Source organism: Schistocerca americana, chromosome 2 (genome assembly GCF_021461395.2).
Source record: "Schistocerca americana isolate TAMUIC-IGC-003095 chromosome 2, iqSchAmer2.1, whole genome shotgun sequence".
NCBI classification, from domain to species: domain Eukaryota; kingdom Metazoa; phylum Arthropoda; class Insecta; order Orthoptera; family Acrididae; genus Schistocerca; species Schistocerca americana.
This window is the reverse complement of record NC_060120.1, coordinates 136,018,701-136,039,282: the sequence shown is the minus strand read 5'-3', so window position 1 is coordinate 136,039,282 and position 20,582 is coordinate 136,018,701. Positions and strand designations below refer to the sequence as shown.

The 20,582-nt window shown below is 43.5% G+C and overlaps 1 non-coding gene across 1 annotated transcript; it reads right to left on the bottom strand.

Moving 5' to 3' along the window:
- Nucleotides 1-3,530: 3,530 nt before the first annotated feature.
- On the bottom strand, nt 3,531-3,605 carry Trnas-cga. The gene has a single exon. It is a non-coding gene; the product is annotated as a tRNA-Ser (tRNA).
- Nucleotides 3,606-20,582: the final 16,977 nt, after the last annotated feature.

Genomic DNA, 20,582 nt, shown 5'->3' with positions numbered 1-20,582 from the left:
AGCAGTAAAGGAAACAAAAGAAAAATTCGGAGTAGGTATTAAAATTCATGGAGAAGAAATAAAAACTTTGAGGTTCGCCGATGACATTGTAATTCTGTCAGAGACAGCAAAGGACTTGGAAGAGCAGTTGAATGGAATGGACAGTGTCTTGAAAGGAGGATATAAGATGAACATCAACAAAAGCAAAACGAGGATAATGGAATGTAGTCTAATTAAGTCGGGTGATGCTGAGGGAATTAGATTAGGAAATGAGGCACTTAAAGTAGTAAAGGAGTTTTGCTATTTGGGGAGCAAAATAACTGATGATGGTCGAAGTAGAGAGGATATAAAATGTAGGCTGGCAATGGCAAGGAAAGCGTTTCTGAAGAAGAGAAATTTGTTAACATCGAGTATAGATTTAAGTGTCAGGAAGTCATTTCTGAAAGTATTCGTATGGAGTGTAGCCATGTATGGAAGTGAATCATGGACGATAAATAGTTTGGACAAGAAGAGAATAGAAGCTTTCGAAATGTGGTGCTACAGAAGAATGCTGAAGATTAGATGGGTAGATCACATAACTAATGAGGAAGTATTGAATAGGATTGGGGAGAAGAGAAGTTTGTGGCACAACTTGACCAGAAGAAGGGATCGGTTGGTAGGACATGTTCTGAGGCATCAAGGGATCACCAATTTAGTATTGGAGGGCGGTGTGGAGGGTAAAAATCGTAGAGGGAGACCAAGAGATGAATACACTAAGCAGATTCAGAAGGATGTAGGTTGCAGTAGGTACTGGGAGATGAAAAAGCTTGCACGGGATAGAGTAGCATGGAGAGCTGCATCAAACCAGTCTCAGGACTGAAGACCACAACAACAACAACAACAAAACGAGCTGCCCTTTTTTGCACCCTTTCGACGTCCTCCGCCAATCCCACCTGGTAAGGGTCCCACACCGCGCAGCAATATTCTAACAGAGGACGAACGAGTGTAGTGTAAGCTGTCTGTTTAGTGGACTTGTTGCATCTTCTAAGTGTCCTGCCAATGAAACGCAACCTTTGGCTCGCCATCCCCACAATATTGTCTATGTGGTCTTTCCAACTGTAGTTGTTCGTAATTTTAACACCCAGGTACTTAGTTGAATTGACAGCCTTGAGAACTGTACTATTTATCGAGTAATCGAATTCCAACGGATGTCTTTTGGAACTCATGTGGATCACCTCACACGTTTCGCTATTTAGCGTCAACTGCCACCTGCCACACCATACAGCAATCTTTTCTAAATCGCTTTGCAACTGATACTAGTCTTCGGATGACCTTACTAGACGGTAAATTACAGCATCATCTGCGAACAACCTAAGAGAATTGCTCAGATTGTCACCCAGGTCATTTATATAGATCAGGAACAGCAGAGGTCCCAGGACGCTGCCCTGGAGAAGACCTGATATCACTTCAGTTTTACTCAATGATTTGCCGTCTATTACTACGAACTGCGACCTTCCTGACAGGAAATCACGAATCCAGTCGCACAATGAGACGGTACTCCATAGGCCCGCAGCTTGATTAGAAGTCGCTTGTGAGGAACGGTGTCAAATGCTTTCCGGAAATCTAGAAATATGGAGTCAACCTGAGATCCCCTGTCGATAGCTGCCATTACTTCGTGCGAATAAAGAGCTAGCTGCGTTGCACAAGAACGATGTTTTCTGAAACCATGCTGATTACGTATCAATAGATCGTACCCTTCGAGGTGATTCATAATGTTTGAATACAGTATATGCTCCAAAACCCTACTGCAAACCGACGTCAATGATATAGGTCTGTAGTTCGATGGATTACTCCTACTACCCTTCTTAAACACTGGTGCGACCAGCGCAATTTTCCAATATGTAGGTACAGATCTATCGGTGAGTGAGCGGTTGTATATCTGAATGATGATGCGATTCAAATTTCGCGCCAGCAGTATACGAATGGCGCTAGTTGTTCCTCTATGAAGATGAAAATCACGTTTTTTTACGTTGTAACGGTCGTGAGCATTACTTAATCTTTAAAACTGAACGTGATGAGTTTCTGTTAATCAGAAATGCCTTTAAAGCGACAAAGACGCCATTATCAACATCTCACTGAGTTTGAACGACGTCATGTAATAGAGCTACGAGAAGGTAAGAAGCTAGACGTTCCTTCTGCGATACTGGAGAAAGACTTGGCAGGAATATAGCCATTGTACATGACCGCTGGCAGCAGTGATCATGAGAATGTGCGATCCCTAGAAGACCGAGCTCTAGACGGCCGCTTGTTTCTACCGAGAAGGTACACTGTCGTGTTCGGCGTATGACTCTGGCGCATCTTACTCAATCAGCAGCAGAAATCTGAGCAGCAGTTGGCACTACAGTGACACAACGAACTACTACGCTTACTACTAAAAATCGGTTACTTCAGGGATAGCTCCGAGCTAGACGTCTGTAGCGTGCATCACTCTGACTCCAAACCACCACCATGTGCGATTGCGGTGGTGTCAAAAGAGATCTCATTTGAGGACATGGTGGCCGTTTGTTGTGTTTTCTGGTGAAAACCGGTTCTGCCTCGGCCTTGTGTTGGTCAGAAGAAGGCCTGCCTGTGTTCAAAACACACTGGATGTGGTGTCACCGCCAGACACCACACTTGCTAGGTGGTAGCCTTTAAATCGGCCGCGGTCCGCTAGTATACGTCGGACCCGCGTGTCGCCACTGTCAGTGATTGCAGACCGAGCGCCACCACACGGCAGGTCTAGAGAGACTTCCTAGCACTCGCCCCAGTTGTACAGCCGACTTTGCTAGGAAAGGTTCACTGACAAATACGCTCTCATTTGCCGAGACGATAGTTAGCATAGCCTTCAGCTACGTCATTTGCTACGACCTAGCAAGGCGCCATTATCAATAGATATTTAACTTGTGATGCCTGTACCGTCAGACCGATGTATACCACTTATGGATTAAAGTTAAGTATTACATCAACTACGTACTTTATTTGCTACTATTAATTCCCTTAACTGTTCCAGACCTCGCGCCAGCCTGCGTGAGCTTAAGCGCGTGCCTTTCGAAAAAATGGCTCTGAGCACTATGGGACTCAACTGCTGTGGTCATCAGTCCCCTAGAAATTAGAACTACTTAAACCTACCTAACCTAAGGACATCACACACATCCATGCCCGAGGCAGGATTCGAACCTGCGACCGTAGCAGCAGCGCGGCTCAGGACTGGAGCGCCTAGAACCGCACGGCCACCGCGGCCGGCCGCGTGCCTTTCGGCTTCCTCTCATAGTGACTTGGCTGTCTTGCCAAGTCACAACACTGGACATACACTGGTCTGTGGTGAGATTTCATGTGACAGCAGGGGCGCCCCCGTAGTTATCCCACTCAGCCTGACTGCTAAATTGTACGTCAACCTGTTGATTCGACCTGTTGTGCTGCCATTCGTGAAGAACATTCCAGGCAATATTTTCAACAGGATAACTCCCGAATGAGATTTTCACTCTGCAGCGGAGTGTACGCTGATATGAAACTTCCTGGCAGATTAAAACTGTGTGCCGGGCCGAGACTCGAACTCGGGACCTTTGCCTTTCGCGGGCAAGTGCTCTACCAACTGAGCTACCCAAGCATGACACACGCCCCGTCCTCACAGCTTTATTTCTGCCAGTACCTCGTCTCCTACCTTCCAAACTTTACAGAAGCTCTCCTGCGAACCAGGCGGCGCACTCAAACTGCATTAAATGAAACCAATCATAACGCGAAGAAGCGTACAGTTAATAGTGAACTAAAATTATTTCTTTCAGCTTTCGGGATTGCAGGGCAGAGCAACAGATTTTATGATGTGTTGTGCAAGTGGGCGCGGGCTGCGGATGGTACATTATTAACAGTACAAAAAGATAATTTACCTTCATGACGTAAAAGATATCTAGTTGTGCGTATTTCTGGTCTGGCAAACATTATAGTAAAAACATTTTTTTCTCTGATAATAGTCTCATGTTCTAGTGTTAGTCGTGATACTTGTTGGTGTTTTACTGTTAACAAAAATCCACTACCAAAATTTTGATGTTGAGCAAACATTGCGTACTTTAACATCAGTATTGACAACGAAATAACTTTCAGTAACCTTTTCGATAACTGTAAAGTAAGGAAGATATGTTGAACTTCATAGCGAGTTACAGTAACGAAACAATGTTCCTTTTATAGAAAGCCAGATCCAGAATAATAAGAATATAATATATTTTGTTTTGTAGAAAATTAATGATCCAAAGAAAGCCACAGCACAGACTCCTTAAAAAGTATTTCGGGGCTCTTTTCGTAGCAACATATTTTATCTCATATATTGGTTGTTACGCGAGCAATAACAAGCAAAGAGAGTGAAAGGACCAAGAACATTGCTTCTGATGTTGAACACCTTTCGATATACAACATGATTATACCTGACTCACTTATTTGGTCAGCAGCCGTTACATTTCTGACATGTTAACGACAGTGACATTGTCTTTCAACGAGAAAACGTAAGACCACATTTTTCTAATCCCGTATTGGCTTACCTCCATAAATAGACAGTTCGATTGTTGCCGTGTGCGGCACTTTATCATTATCTCTCACATATTCAAAATATGTGGTTAAGGGTCACCGAGACTGGCATGCCTCCAGTCGACAGCCACTATGACTGATGATCCGTGGCACAGAGCTGAAACAGCATGGAGTGAAGTGTGTATATCTCTTCAGCATAAGCCCAGCCATGTTACAATTGTTGCTTTGGCCTCTCTATACTCCCTGTGGCTTCCTCCAGTGTCACACCAAAGTCGTCAACGGGAGCCGATACCGCAGACATTAGTGAGGGCTCGCTGCAATCTCCGAAGACGTGTGGGAGATGTTCGTGAAGACCTCACATCCCTCTCAGCATAGCAGCGCCCTCACACTGAGGTCAATATAGAGTCAAGCATGCAAGAGCTCAGCGCATTTCGACACCACACCCACAGGAGTCAACAGCAGACCTGTGAGAGTTACAGTTTCTGATGAAGTGCGTTTCTGTAAATGTTGCATTTTGTACTGCAAGAGAACCGTTTGTTAATCTTCTATCAACTTCCTGACGTTTGCAGCATATTTCCATTCAATAATGTCGTGCAGAAGAATTTTCTAAGGTAGCTTATCATTTAGATGGAATTTATTAACTTCACAAAAGCGAGCAGGAAGAATAATATGTGGTGTTCACCCACACACGTCTTAAAGGAGTAAGGCATTTTTACCCCTTTCATCCCAATCTATGTAGCTTAAGAAAAATAGTAAAACATCATTTACGACCTGCAAATTTCTCTACCAACACATTAACCATAATTTTTTTGACTCGGGCAACTTTTTTCTAATGAGTGCATATGGAAAATATACTTATTCTCCTAATGTTGCTGCCATCTAGTGACGTAGTGAAACGCTTCTATGCAATGGTGCCGTGTGGAACCAGTGGGCTTTCATGAAAACAGCAGAAGTATCTGACAACAGTAATGTGTCCAAATCGACCCACTGGGCTGGAAAGGGTTAGCTTCCCCGGCACAGTATATACTTTTGGTAACGAAATTCGTCAGAAATAATCGGTCATCATTCCTGAAGAACAGTAATGTACGTACCTGCCACACTACAGCGAATAATGGATCTTCATTATCCATTGTAAATATTTTCAATGGCTCAGAGAGGAATTCAGTATGCAGAAATAGAAGTTTTTGATCATTTGCCTTATAACATAAAACGTCTAACAGGTAGCGAGGCAAGTTTTATGTCTAATTTAAAATTTTCTCCTGGACAACTCATTCTATTCCATGGTGTGTAAATAACAACAAGTCTAAGCATCAGGTGATGATTTCATAGTCAATGAGAACGGTAAATTATCCGGAAATCCTGTGGCAAAGAACTGTCAAAGTTAAGTAAATGTGTTATACCTTTATGTAATAAAGTGAACTAATACTTTATGTGTCATAGTTCAATGAGATTTCTCCTGCGGTTATTGTCGAATGATACCTCAAAATCATCTACAAATTTTATACGTATTCCTCCCATGATACTGTCCACATATAATACGTAAAATTTCGTTATTTGCTAACCTTTTTGTGTTGCAAACTTTGATGGTCAATATACGCGTAAAACTGGTTCCAACGCTTTCTGAACCGGAAGCAAATATTACAGACGCTGACTTAAAATCGGCGACTATCTCTGTGGAACAAGGAACAAGAGCATGTCCCTAGTTAGAGGACACAAACAATCAGGTCCTAGGGAGAACCACTGAACATCTTTTTTATGATGTACCTCGTACATAAATTTATTAGTCAACAAGAAATTCTTTCCCAAAATGGTAACATGATATACTCAGCAGTGTTTCCTTTTCTATTTAAAACGAAAAAATTATTAAAGATTAGTTTTAATGATTTCACTTAGTCTCCAAATACCATATGTTAAAAAATTTAGGAAAGTTTCACAATTCATTAAATATTAATCAATAACAATTGATCGGGGCACAAAAACTGGTGTCGGAACGACAGGTCCCAGGCGTAGACCTCGGACCCGAGCCACTCCCTCCCACCCCCACCCCCCCTCCGCCAGCCGTGAAAAAAATGCAAAAATGCAAGCAAGAGTAGGTTGACCGCTGCAACATGTACAGCAATCACTCTCATTAACAGTGAAAAGGTAAAACCAGCTAAAGCCTTTGGCTCAGCTCTAAAAAATATCATTGTTAGAGCGGGTATCAACACGAGAGTAACCAAGAAACAAAGATTATTTGTACCTTCAATGTAAAACAATTATTTGAGTATCATATAAAATGTTCCACATAGTCAGCCAAGGAATAAGGAGAGAGATAAACTGTTGTGCAAGAGGCAAGCCGCTGCCACTGATTGAAGTGGGTCACCTTTCTTAAGTTCAACAAATTGGCAAGATGAAAGCTTAACTTAAAAATGCGTACAGACCACAAGGCCGCAAATGAAAAATCACAAGAAAACAACATTCAACTCCTTCACAATATCGGTGCAGAAATTTTTAAGAAAACATAATCCAAACAAATAAGCCAATTTCTGTAACGGTAGGAGTTGCGCACATGTTAACGGCCCCTTCACATAATTACCAGTTAAATACAAGGTGCGAAACACAACACTACTGAAGTTGAAAACCAAACGGAGAACAAGTGTCAAGCTCCTACGAACAAACTTCAGACAACCGAGTAACTGGCGAACAATACAAATTACACTCACCCGCCAATGGAAGGAGACATGACATGGTTCTGTCCTCTACCGCGAAACCAAAGGAGGCGTTGACCAGGTGTCCTGTAACCTCTAATGGAGGCGTCCAAATGTCTAGGTCATCCCGGGACACGTTCCGTAGGCTTCGTCGAATCGCGCTGACTTCCACGGGTGCAACCACGGAACCACGTGAAGAAGCGCAGCCAGGACAGGGGTGACCTCGCCAAGTGCCTCACGCCAACAAACGCACCGTTCTGTACAGTGAACGCCGGCACCAGAAAATCCTACGGCAACAATACTGATCAACTACTCTCCAAGAAGTACGTACGGTCCACCGGACATCACGACCAATCACCACCAGCTCCACTCCTTCCTTCATATTATAGAAAGAGAGCAAAGATCCTCGAACAGGCAAAGAAAGTGCTCAACTCACCGGCTTGAGCTATCGACCTCGCAACACACGAATCCACGGACCCTTCATGTCAGCTGTTCAAGCTGGTGGACGCTTTAATGGTGTGGTACGTGTGCAGTTCGAGTGCTATGGGACCCCTGATATGTGTAGATACGACTCTGTTAGGTGATACGTACGCAAGAACCCTGTGTGATCACCTGCATGCATTCATGTCCACCATGCATTCCGACGGACTTGGGAAATTCCAGCAGGACAACGCGACGGCCCACACTTTCATAATTGCTACAGAGTGGCTCCAGGAACATTTTTCTGGGTTGAAAAACTGCCCCTGGCCACCAAACTCCCCATAGAGGAACATTACGAAGCATAACTGTGATGCCTTGCAAAGCGCTGCTTAGAAGAGATCTCCACCCGCTCTACTCTTACGGATTTATTGACAGCCCTGCAGGATTCATGGTGTCAATTTCCTCAACAGTACCTGAGACGTTAGTCAAGTCCATGCCACGCGGTGTTACAGCACTTTTGCGTGCCAACCATGATGGATTCCGAAAACATCAGGCGTGCGAAACCCATCTCGCACATTTCCCACATGACACTCTGAAAGCTTTGGATCAAGGCATTCTAGTAGATGGAATATGTCTCGATTGCATTCGATACCACATTTGCGTTTGTCAAAAGTTTTATTATAGGGGCTATCAAGCGAAATCTATGTCTAGATTGAGAATTTTTTAATAGGGAGGATGCTGATTGTTTCTTGGTTACACGAGAAATTGTCTTGGGGCCCTTACAGTGCATGTTGTATCTTAAAGACCTTGCGGATAATATTAATAGCAACCTCAGACTTTTTACAAATGGTGCAGTTAACTATAGTGAATTACTATCTGAAAGAGGTTGCGTAAGTATTCATTCATATACTGATGAGATTTCAAAGCTGTGGAAAGATTGGCAATTTGTATTAAATAATAGTTTTAAAAATTCAGATACATAAAGCTGCAATTCCCACAACGAAAAAATCGTAGTATCCTACGACTCTAGTATCAATGATTCAGTTGGTCAACTCCTACAAATGGATGTAATACTTTGTAGGGATATGAAATGGAAATAATCACATAGGCTCAGTGAGCATAAAGCAGGAAGTACACTTCATTTTATTCGTAGAATACTGGGAAAATAGAATCAAAATGTTCAAATATGTGTGAAATCTCATGGGACTTAACTGCTAAGGTCATCAGTCCCTACGCTTACATGCTACTCAACCTAAATTGTCCTAAGGACGAACGCACAGACCCATGTCCGAGAGAGGACTCGAAACTCCGCCAGGACCAGCCGCACAGTCCATGACTGTAGCACCTCAGACCGCTCGGTTAATCCGAAAATGGAATCAATCTACCAAGAACATTGCTTACAAATCACACGTGTGACCCATTCTGGAATCTTTCTCAAGTGTGTGGGACCTGTACAAAACAGGACTAAAACGGGTTATTATATGTATACAGAAAAGGGTAGCACGAAAGGTCACAGGCCTGCCCGACGCGTGGGAGAGTGCTACAGGGATGCTGAAGAAACTGAACTGGCAGATTCTTGAAGATAGACGTAAGCCACCCTGAAATTAAAATTATAGAGCTTCAAGAACAGGCTTTAAATGATGATTCTTGGAACCTACTACAGCCCCCTGCTTGTGGCGTACAAAGGGATCGTGAAGTCAAGATTAGATTACTTACAGCACAGGCAGAGCCATTTAAACAATCATTCATTCCACGCTCTATACGTGAATGGAACGGAAACAAACCTTACACTGATACGATGGGACCTACTCGCTGCCATGCATTTCACAGCGGTCTGCAGCGTATAAATAAAGGTGTACAAGAGTCAGTAAACATTACAACACGTATTTTACAAAGCATCGATTGAAAAATACTTATTTTAACACATTCATCTCTAACCATTGTCGCCAATATCGTACACGTCACTTTAAAGTTGTTATTAAGTTCACAATTCAATTGTGCGTTCTTGGGAGACCAAGCATTTCTAGGCTGAGCGCGTCTGCACGACCCCTAATGAGGTCAGCTGTGCCCACGTTTTGACCAGTCATTCATCTCGCGTATTCACATTTTCTTTCTACACCTCAGACTTTATCCAATCCATAACCAAAAATGTAACGGTGTAAAGTCTAGCGATATTGATGACTAGTTAATTGTACTACCACGACTAATCCTGCGATTAGGGTAAGTGCGGTTGACTGTACATGTTAACCCGTTACCGATCATACCTCACCAAACACTGATCGAAGAACGAACTCAGAAATTGATTTCCACAGTATGGTTATAACGACTTATTAGTAATTATCTCTGTTTTTCCTTCTTTTAATAAAACTATTTTAGCAACAAATGTGTTATTTGTGCTGAAGTGAAGAGGCATGTATGTGGAACATGAAGTCGTAAAGTGTAAAATCTGAAGTAATCAGTTTAGAAAATAAGCTATCGTTGTAGAAAAAGAATCCATCTTTTGTCTGGCATATGTCACTTGTTACTTCCTTCTTCATTTTTTTTTCCTTCTGGTAGCGATCTGTCAAGATGCATGGACCAATGTGTCTTTAAGTGAAAATAATCACTCGTTTTTGTTCACACCTTGTGTAGTATGATTTTATTTGGTATCACTAACACCCTTGGTATGCTACTGATAGGTTTTACATTGGAAGTGTGGGTGAGTCTGATTGTACGTAGGCGAAGAATCGGCTTGCGCAGTGTCTGTTTAGTGACTATTACGGCTCTCTCACTAAGGTCTCTACGAATTTTAATAATTTTTCACAACCTGCCTGCTATTTAATTTGCGGAGTCCGATTTGTTAGTGCGAACAGTATTAGTACACTTGAGATATTCGAAGCTAACAATGTCGCAAATTAAGAAACCGAACCATATACACCCGAAATAAAGAAAATTTCGCGCAGAGTGAGATTTTCTATTCATCGTCAATTTAACTCCACAGTAGAGTTAAGCTGGCGACCGCTCGTAGCGCTATCAAAATATTCATAACTATACCGTATATCTAATGTTTTTTGGGGGCTTCTAAACCAAAATAAGTAAAGTATCCACAAGAAATCTTGGTAAATATATTTGGTTGGTTGATTGTTTTGGAGATGGGACCAAACAGCGACGTCATCTGTCCCATCGGATTAGGGAAGGGTGGGAAAGGACGTCGACCGTGCCCTTTCAAAGGAACCATCGGAGCATTTGCCTGACGTGATTTAAGGAAATCACGTAAAACCAAAATCAGGATGGCCGGACGTGGGTTTGATCCGTCTTCTTTTCGAACGGTAGTCCACTGTGCTAACCGCTGCGCCAACTCGCTCAGTTAATTAAATTTAACTATTGTACGTTTCAACTATCGTACGTTTTGTTGAAGAGCCACAAGAAGTCGAAGTACGTAGACGTGTAACTTGACGTACTGATGAGCAGTTGTTTTAAAAGGAAAGAAACTGTTTTCTGTGGTGAAGCGCTATGCACGAATACCAGCTGTGACTGTTTACTATTTAGCGATCTTGCAGGAACGTCCAAAATTCAAGAACACTCTTATCAACTTCATGGAACAAATAAGAGATCGAGAGCCCTTTTATCCAGATCACACCGTTGTTCTTCGTACGTGGGAAGTATGTCTCATCTGGGAACAGAAGAGATTGTGGTGTAATGGCATGGGGAGCCGTACGTAGAAGAAAGGCAAGCATCTTCTGAATCAGCTGCCACACCTCTGCAGAAGATCCACACGTCAGTCGATGTTCGTCCGTAACCAGCGTGTGACAACGAGGACACAGCGGCGAATCTGTCATTTTATGGCATGTAGACGAAGTTGTGTCATGAATTTTCCATTAACGACCAAATACCAGGTCACACGAGCGCTGTGTCGAGGAGGAGGACATGGTGCAGAGAGCGCAAAACCACGGGCCATGCGATCGTTGGATGTCGGCTTTCCAGAACATTCCTAGTATGATTTCTCATCATTAGCCGGTAAACATCACGTGCGGGAGGGTTTCTGGTACTAAGCTAGTGGGCATGGACATAACTGTATTCGATGAAAAAGGTCCTGACATGTGAGTGCGAGAAAGAAATATGGGCTACTGCAAGAGGTGCCACTCGAGAGGGAGGGGCCAGTTCGTCAATCAGGCTTCCCGATAATCCAGTTCGGCGGGGGGACCACGACTTAACCATCGTACTTACATACAGAGCAGCTGCTCTCGTTTGGACTTTGACAAGGTCGAGGCCGCCATCCCGAGGAGGAAGCGTCAGCGTGTTGCAGCGGACTTTGAGGATAAGACCCGCGCTTACAAAGCAGCCGAACGCCGCCTGAAGTCTGTGTGCTATTGTCTTTGGCATCGGTAAAATCTTTGCTAAATGTGGTAGTCGCGAGACTAGATGAGCGGTAACAAAATCCACCCTTTGTAACATGTCCAATACCATTTGGCTATCCACGCACGACTCCTGGACACACCAAAAGTTCCATATGCCATCACGTCATCACTGTAGACGCATGGTTGAAGTATGGAAGTTGGGGCCTCTATAGCAGTCGTGCGCGGAGAGCCAGCATGCATGCTGGCACTGTAGATCAGCGTGTTCGATCGGAGAATGAGCAGTCCTTTGCAATAAAATAACTGAGTAAATGAAACATGGATGAACTCTAATGGTGCCACAGTACGTCCGCCCCGAATAAATGAAACGAAAAATGTCGAACAAAATGAAATTTAATTTAAAAAAAAAAGAAGCGGCAACACGACCGCTGACGATATGCGAAAAATCCGGGTTCGAGTCCCGGTGCGACACATATTTTCATTTTAGTCATTCAATTCTACAGCTAACGGCTGTAAAGGAACTTTGCGTCATGATTCAGAATAACACAGGCACTGCAACATCGTAAACTAGCATTTGATAAGCTGCGAGGAAGCCCAGTAGCAATACTGTTGTTATTTTTATGTACAAGGTGTATCATGATTAATGGCGTAAGCCGATTCAGTTTAGATCAAGGTTTTTAAAACGCGTACCTTAGATTTTATGAGCACTTCTTCAGTAGAAGAGATTTTTTTACATTAGGGAAGATGAACGAGTGCCCATAGCTCTTAAAGTATGCACTTTAGAGCCCATGCTTACTGAGAATTTTTTGGGCCTACTATCGTGAACTTTCAACTGTATGTGGTGCGACATTAATTATTGAATCGTGGTGGGGTGGTTGGTATCGACTCGGCCGTTACTGCATGATGTAATCTTTGGTCCGTCAGCCACCAGGTGGTGGCAAAGCAGTTGAGATTGATGGAGAGGCAGTCTCGCGTAGTTAAGCAGTTGGCGCGCTTGCTGTCAGCCAGCGCAGACAAGGAGGCGGGCTGCGGTGTCCAGCAGTCGCATGGTCACGTGTGTATGTGTGGCAAATGACGTAGCAGCTGAGAGCGTGTCTAAGGAACTGCTGCCGCGACTGGGGAGAGAGAGGGAAAGAGATAGAGAGAGAGAGAGAGAGAGAGAGAGATTGTTTTCGCCTTAGTGATGAGCGCGGAGTTCGTTGGCTGCTCGAAATCAACTTTTCGTGGATCCCTGAAGAACGCAGGAAGGTATCGCGGTGGAAGTTCACTTCTGGAAGCAAGTGAATGCATTAACTAGGACGTGGCGTCTTGGGAGGACTGATTGCTGTTTCTTCGACAGGAACGGGGCCGTGTTTTGAATCCCACTCTGACTTCACGAAAGCCTGCGAACGTCTTGGAAATCCGCCGTAAATGTGATGAATTCAGTGTGGACTTCTTTGATCTTGTGGTCATTTACCTTTTACTGGTAGGACGAAATGCAGTGAACTTGGTCTACAAGTGAAAAACGGGTCCACCATCATGTTTTCCAGTGGCTATTTGCTTTCTGATAATTGTATAACTTACGTTGGAACTTTGTACGCTGTGGTGTAATTTAAAAATCACCCTCACGCCAGTTAAGTCACAGTACAAGCTGCAGGAGTGTTTGCTCAAAGTATAATCTCAAACTTCTTTTTCGTGAAAAGGGGGGGGGGGGGGGTTAATTGTTATAAGCAGGGAGAGGGACCTGAAAAGTGAACTAGTACATAGTAGAATTGTCTACTAATTGTACGGCCCCCTACTGGCTGCTATTTGTAAGTATCGAAATTGCTAAACAAGTTCATGCTATGAGGTGGCAAACGATGATTATTCATATCTGGTTACTTCCTGTTGACTGCTGGAGCTGTAATTATAGCCCCATTGTATGTTAAACTTTCGCTATTAGGCCACACTCAGTAGTAATAATTAATCTTGGTGACACTTCCGTGTCTTGTAATAGTAGAATTTATCATGTGTTCTTAATTTAAATTTTAAACCCAAACAGGAGCATATTTAATTTTTCTGTTCTTTTAATGTTATAGTGCTTAAAGAATTTTATATGTTGCAGGAAGCCTTAAAGTTTTTATAATATATTACTGAACTGATGGTATGTGGAGGCTGTTGTCCTGCAGGGGTACGGCTAGTTAATCGTGGCACTGAATCTCACTCTTAAAAGGTTCTTCACGTGTGAAGTAGCTCGTGTGTCGTGCAGGCACTATGTCTATCTATTTGAACGTTTTAACAAATGTGGTCTGTGTTGCACGAATCAATGGAAAGCTTGTAACAATATTTCATACAACAATATATTTTTGAACTTAGCTGATGTTGCATGTTACTGTATGATCACGTCTGTGTTTTGAAAACTGATGAGATATTTCGAAAATTTAAATATAAGTGAGTACGAATCAATTTTAAGAACTACTCGCCACTTATTTTCAGAATTTCAAGTTGTTAATATTTTAAATTTGCTTTAAAATTATTATCTTTATGTTGTAATTTCATGTGCTGACACGTTTCGTGACATTGGAGATTTACTTCTCAGTTTGGTCCTACAGAACTTTACGTGTAAATAAATAAATAAATAAAGAATGTTGTTGCACTAGGAAAAGGCCTTGCCGCAGTAAATACACCGGTTCCCGTGCGATCACCGAAGTTAAGCGCTGTGGGGCGTGGCCGCGCTTGGATGGGTGACCATCCAGCCGCCATGCGCTGTGACCATTTTTCGGGGTGCACTCAGCTTCGTGATGCCAATTGAGGAGCTACTCGACCGCATGGTAGCGTCTTCGGTCAAGAATACCATCATAACGACCTGAAGAGCGGTGTGCTGACCCCATGCCCCTCCTATCTGCATCCTCCTTTGAGGATGACACGGCTGTCGGATGGTCCCGGTAGACCACTCGTGGTCTGACGACGGAGTGCTTTTGTTGCACTAAATTACACTGGAGAGAGCTTTCCAGAAAACAGTCAAAAATGTTCTAATTCTGGATCTTCAATGTTCTATAAAGTTTTACGTCGATATAGTTATATGATAATAAATTTTCCGCACGTTTCTTATTCCACAAACTTAGATCTACCTTATAATTCTTACTTGATATCAGTATTGACCGTTTGGATTCTGATACATCCTGTGTAAACACACTGTAATTGGTGTGTCATGATCAGAGCACTGGATGGCTGTTCACCAACAATGGTGTTGTCTATAGGTAAGTATTGTAGTTGGACGATCACACAGAAATGTAGAAAGTCTTGGACTACATTTCCACTTGGTGGAATTGACAGAAACTGTCAGTAAATATTGATGAATGTTAGGTGTAGTACTAGGGAGTGGAATAAGGTGAGACTATCAGTATGAGATAGGACGAAATTAAGATATGAGTTTGTTGGAATAGTTTTGGGAAAGTGCAGCGCACATCTAAATGATATTGTACACATGATGCTAGTGACGGCCTCTGTAACCAAATGGTGTAACTGTCTTCGGCATGGAAGGACGCGGCTTTGATTTCTCGTACCTCTTCAGATTTTTCTGATGTGTGGAGGGAGGTCAGAAATGGTATCCAACCAGCCATTTGAGGCCAAATGAGGGGGTGCCTGCATAGAGGAGCTGCAGCACTGTTAGGTTTCATCTGCTGGCAGTAATGGCTGGGGGTACTGATGACATACTGGACACAGGTCCCACGGTCATATATCGCTCCTAGTATTCCCTTGTGGGCAGAAGTTGAAGGGTCGGAAAATAACATATGGCCTCATCCGTGAATTGTCTGAATACACACATCAAAAAATGTTTGGCATCACCCCGGTTCCCAGAACTCCTGAAGATAGACGTTGACTATGGATATTGTATCACAGACACAGTCCCTTTGACTGTTCAGAGATGTAATTAAAGCCACCCAAAGATGTAAACAACCCTGCATGAGCAGCGCCTATTAGACGGAGGAGGTCTGACAGCCGATCCGTTCCAGTCATCCCACAAGGAAGGAGGTATACGGCTTGTGTTGTCTAGACGGTCAATACCGCGGTTCGATCGCGTCCGCATTGTTACTTTGTGCAAGGAAGGCCTCTCAACAAGGGAAGTGACCAGGTGTCTCAGTGTGCATCAAAGCGATGTTGTTCGGCCGTGGAGGAGATACATAAAGACAGGAACTGCCGATGACATGCCTCGCTGAGGCCGCCAAATGGCTGCTACTACAGTGGATAACCGCCACCTACGGATTATGACACGGATGAACCTGACAGTAACTCCACCATGTTGAATAATGCTTTCCGTGCATCCACAGCACGTCGTGCTATGACTCAAACTGTGCGCAATAGGCTGCATGATGTGCAACTTCACTCCCGACGTCCATGGCGAGATCTACCTTTGCAAGCACGACATCATGCAGCGCGGTACAGATGGGGCCAACAACATTCCGAATGGACTACTCAGGGTTGGCATCACGGTCTCTTCACCGATGAGTGTCGCATATGCCTTCAACCAGACAATCGTCGAAGACGAGTTTGGAGGCAACCCGGTCAGGTTCAGCGCCTTAGACGCACTGTCCAGCGAGTGAAAGGTGGAGGTTCCCTACTGTTTTGTGGTGGCATTATGTGGGGCCGACGTACGCCGCTGGTGGTCATGAAAGGCGCCTTAACGGCTGTACGATACGTGAATGCCATCCTCCGACCGATAGTGCAACCAATCGGCAGCATATTGGCGAGGCATTCATCTTCATGGACGACAATTCGCGCCTCCGTCGTGCCATTCTTGTGAATGACTTGCGTATGGATAACCGCATCGCTCGATTAGAGTGGCCAGCGTATTCTCCAGACATGAACCTTATCAAAAATGCCTGGAATAAATTGAAAAGGGCTATTTGTAGACGTCGTGACCCATCAACCACTCTGAGGGATTTACGCCCAATCGCCGTCGAGGAGTGGGACAATCTCGACCAACAGTGCCTTAACGAACTCGCATCGACGAATACAGGCTTGCATCAATGCATGAGGACGTGCTGCTGGGTATTAGAGGTACCGGTGTGTACATTAATCTGGACCACCACCTCTGAAGGTCTCTCTGTATGGTGGTACAACATGCAATGTGTAGGTTTCATGAGCAATAAAAATGGCAGGAATGATGTTTATGTTGATCTCTATTCCAATTTTCTGTACAGGTTAGGGAATTCTTGGAACCGAGGTGATGCTAAACTTTTTTGATGTGTGTATGTTTGTGGGAACAATTTTATTGTTTGAAATTTGTGTCCGTATGAAGTAGGCATGGTAGCAGACATCGAAACAGAGGCTATTTCAGAGATTCACCACTAGAAACATAGCAGATTGTATAGCCTGCCAAAAAAAGGCACAGAAATAGTTTGAAACGAAGGTGATATAGTTCACATTGAACATTGTTGTGTATTCGTACGTTTAGAGAACCAGTACACAAAGAAGATGGTTCTACAGTCCTGCTGCCACCGTCGTATATCTACCTGACGAATCATGAGAATAAGAGAGTTTAGGACACGTACAAAGACGTGTATGCACACGTACCTCCACCCCCCCCCCCTAAAAAACTCGAATCGAATAGGACGAGAAGATCGAAAACTCCGATACGAAGTACCCTGTGCCGTGCGCTGTGTAGAGGCTCGCGGGGTATACAGATGAACCTCGAGAGTATGACTGCTCATCGTGAGACTGAATTCCACCTGGTTGCTCTTTAGGCATTTGACGCAGTAAGGAAATTACGTAAGCACAGACAAGTAGAGATTCTAGCGCCAATACGGACCGCGAAAGGGGAGATACAACGACGTAAGCGACTTTCACAAATAGAAAACTGTTTGTAGCACCTCGGATCGAGCATCTCGGAAGTAGCTCGGCTGGTTCCTTGTCCGCCTATCCACATCTATGGTACGTGGTTGCAAGGCTTTGAAACCATGAGTAGATGTCCTGGCGTGATGTGGCGTGGATGCACGCCTCATCACTGAAAGCGGAGGCCGGAGGCCTGCTCGCTCTGCAGAGTAAGATAGGAGGCAGATCTGAAGAGAGAGTACTACGTTGGTGCAAGCACAAGCATTCTGAAACATATCAATCTTTTCTGTTTACGTTTGGATATTAGATCAGGTTTCTAGAGTGACTTCCTGAATACAAGATGTTTCTTCTGGTAAACCTTCCGGGATGTAAGATCGTGGTCCATGAAACTCTTCAGCTCCTAACGTTTCGTCCAGAGCTGCGCTGGACATCTTCAGAGGGGTGTTTCTCCTCCGGTGAGTCTTGCCGACTGACGGGTCGGACGTCTGAGAGCGACTTATGTATCGTAGAAAGTGGGCGTGACCAGAGTTACACGTAATATGCAGAGATAACCTTTGTCAGAGATAAAACTTAACTATCGATCGTAACCTTGTCACGGATAAAACTGTCTAGCAATTCTGTAGTGCTACTGTCCAAATATCACTAAGTTTCATGGTCTCTTCTTTCCGATTAAAATTATCCCTATGTTTATATATTTCAATTGCTTCTCTACAAAGCCGCGGGTAATAGTTCGTCGTCGTAGATAAAATTTTATATACGCCACTGGTTGATAGAGCGCGTGTACGTGTGGTAAAGTTTATGTTGGAACAACAAAAAGAAGCGTAAATACACGGTTAAAAGAACACAGAAGTCTTTGCCGATTAGGAAACACAGATAAATCGGCTGTAGCAGAACACGCTTTTCAGCCAGGAAATCATCAAGTGAAGTTTTCCGAAACAAAAATTTTATCTACGACGACGAACTATTACCCACGGCTTTGTAGAGAAGCAATTGAAATATATAAACATAGGGATAATTTTAATCGGAAAGAAGAGACCATGAAACTTAGTGATATTTGGACAGTAGCACTACAGAATTGCTAGACAGTTTTATCCGTGACGAGATTACGATCGATAGTTAAGTTTTATCTCTGACAAAGGTTATCTCTGCATATTACGTGTAACTCTGGTCACGCCCACTTTCTACGATACATAAGTCGCTCTCAGACGTCGGACCCGTCAGTCGGCAAGACTCACCGGAGGAGAAACACCCCTCTGAAGATGTCCAGCGCAGCTCTGGACGAAACGTTAGGAGCTGAAGAGTTTCATGGACCACGACCTTACATCCCGGAAGGTTTACCAGAAGATATGTCATCCGGTCGTGAAAGCCTTCGTACTATACAAGATGTTTGTTATTTGACAAAATTTGTCGTACACGATTGGCAGTTACTGACAAGCGTAAATCAGCAACAAGCTGAGAATAACAACGGTTTGTAGCCCTCGCTTTGGGCAAAGGGACCCTTTCGAGTTCTCAAAAAAAAAAATGTGTGTGAGATCTTATGGGACGTAACTGCGAAGGTCATCAGTCCCTAAGCTTACACACTACTTAACCTAAATTATCCTAAGGACAAACACACACACCCATGCCCGAGGGAGGACTCGAACCTCCGCCGGGATCAGCCGCACAGTCCATGACTGCAGCGCCTAAGACCGCTCGGCTAATCCCGCGCGGCTTCGAGTTCTCGAATAACATTCTACATAGCCCACATTTTCTGTTCTGACCACATCGTGCGCCGAATATAATTAAATTACCAGGCACTGAAATTGAACGGTTTAATTTCTTGGCGATTTGACTATTGGAGAGTCCCCCCTCCTTGTAGTCAGAGATTTCTGCCTTTTCATCATCTCATGTCAACTGTTCCTTGTGAGGCATTGTCACAATCGTGGTTTATGTACACAGTATGCACTGTCACTAATGGTGTCTGCTTCCTATATGCAGTTTTTGCAGCTTTGCACGTACAAGCTCCCTAACCTCACACAGAGCCGATTGCCTTTATACCGAGTTCCAACCTCTACCACCTGCACCGTTGATCTCATGTTATATACTTTAACATCTGACTGCAGTTGTCAATATAATGGACCTCATAGTACTGCACATAAACTGAGCACAACTTCTCCAGCTGACAGTGTAAATTTTCCCACAAACATTAATGCCTTTATACTGATTCCCACTACTGCAGGGATGATTTTTTACTGATAGTCAAATGGTACATCATACGTACGAATATATCCATACATGTCCTTGTCCCTCACAAACGGGCGGGGTTGATCCAAAAATACTGAAATTTAATACAATAATGATTATAATAGTAGATAATATATATTATACAATTATTCCGAAGTTTTAGACGTAAATAACCAATAGTGTACATATCATCATCAACATACTGACATATACATAATAATTACTGAAAAACTAGAACATTATTATAAGACAGAAAGCGGTACTGTATTAACCACATGGCGCCGCGGAGTGGCCGCGCGGTTGGAGGCGTCATGTGACAGATGAGTCCTCTCTCGGGCATGGGTGTTAATTTAAGAAGTGTTTAAGTCTAGGGACTGATGACCTCAGCAGTTTGGTCCCTTCGGAATTCTCACGCATTTTTTTAACACATTAAGACAACGTAGCAGGATGGTACCGTCACTTTGTCAAACATAAAAAAACGTAATAATTACATAGAATTTGTAGGTATAAATCTATATGCCGCAAACCGTGATAATAGTTCAAGTCAACACCAGAAAATAAATAAATTTATCTAGTATTTCGATACCAGGAATGGTCGGAATGAGGAGACGCA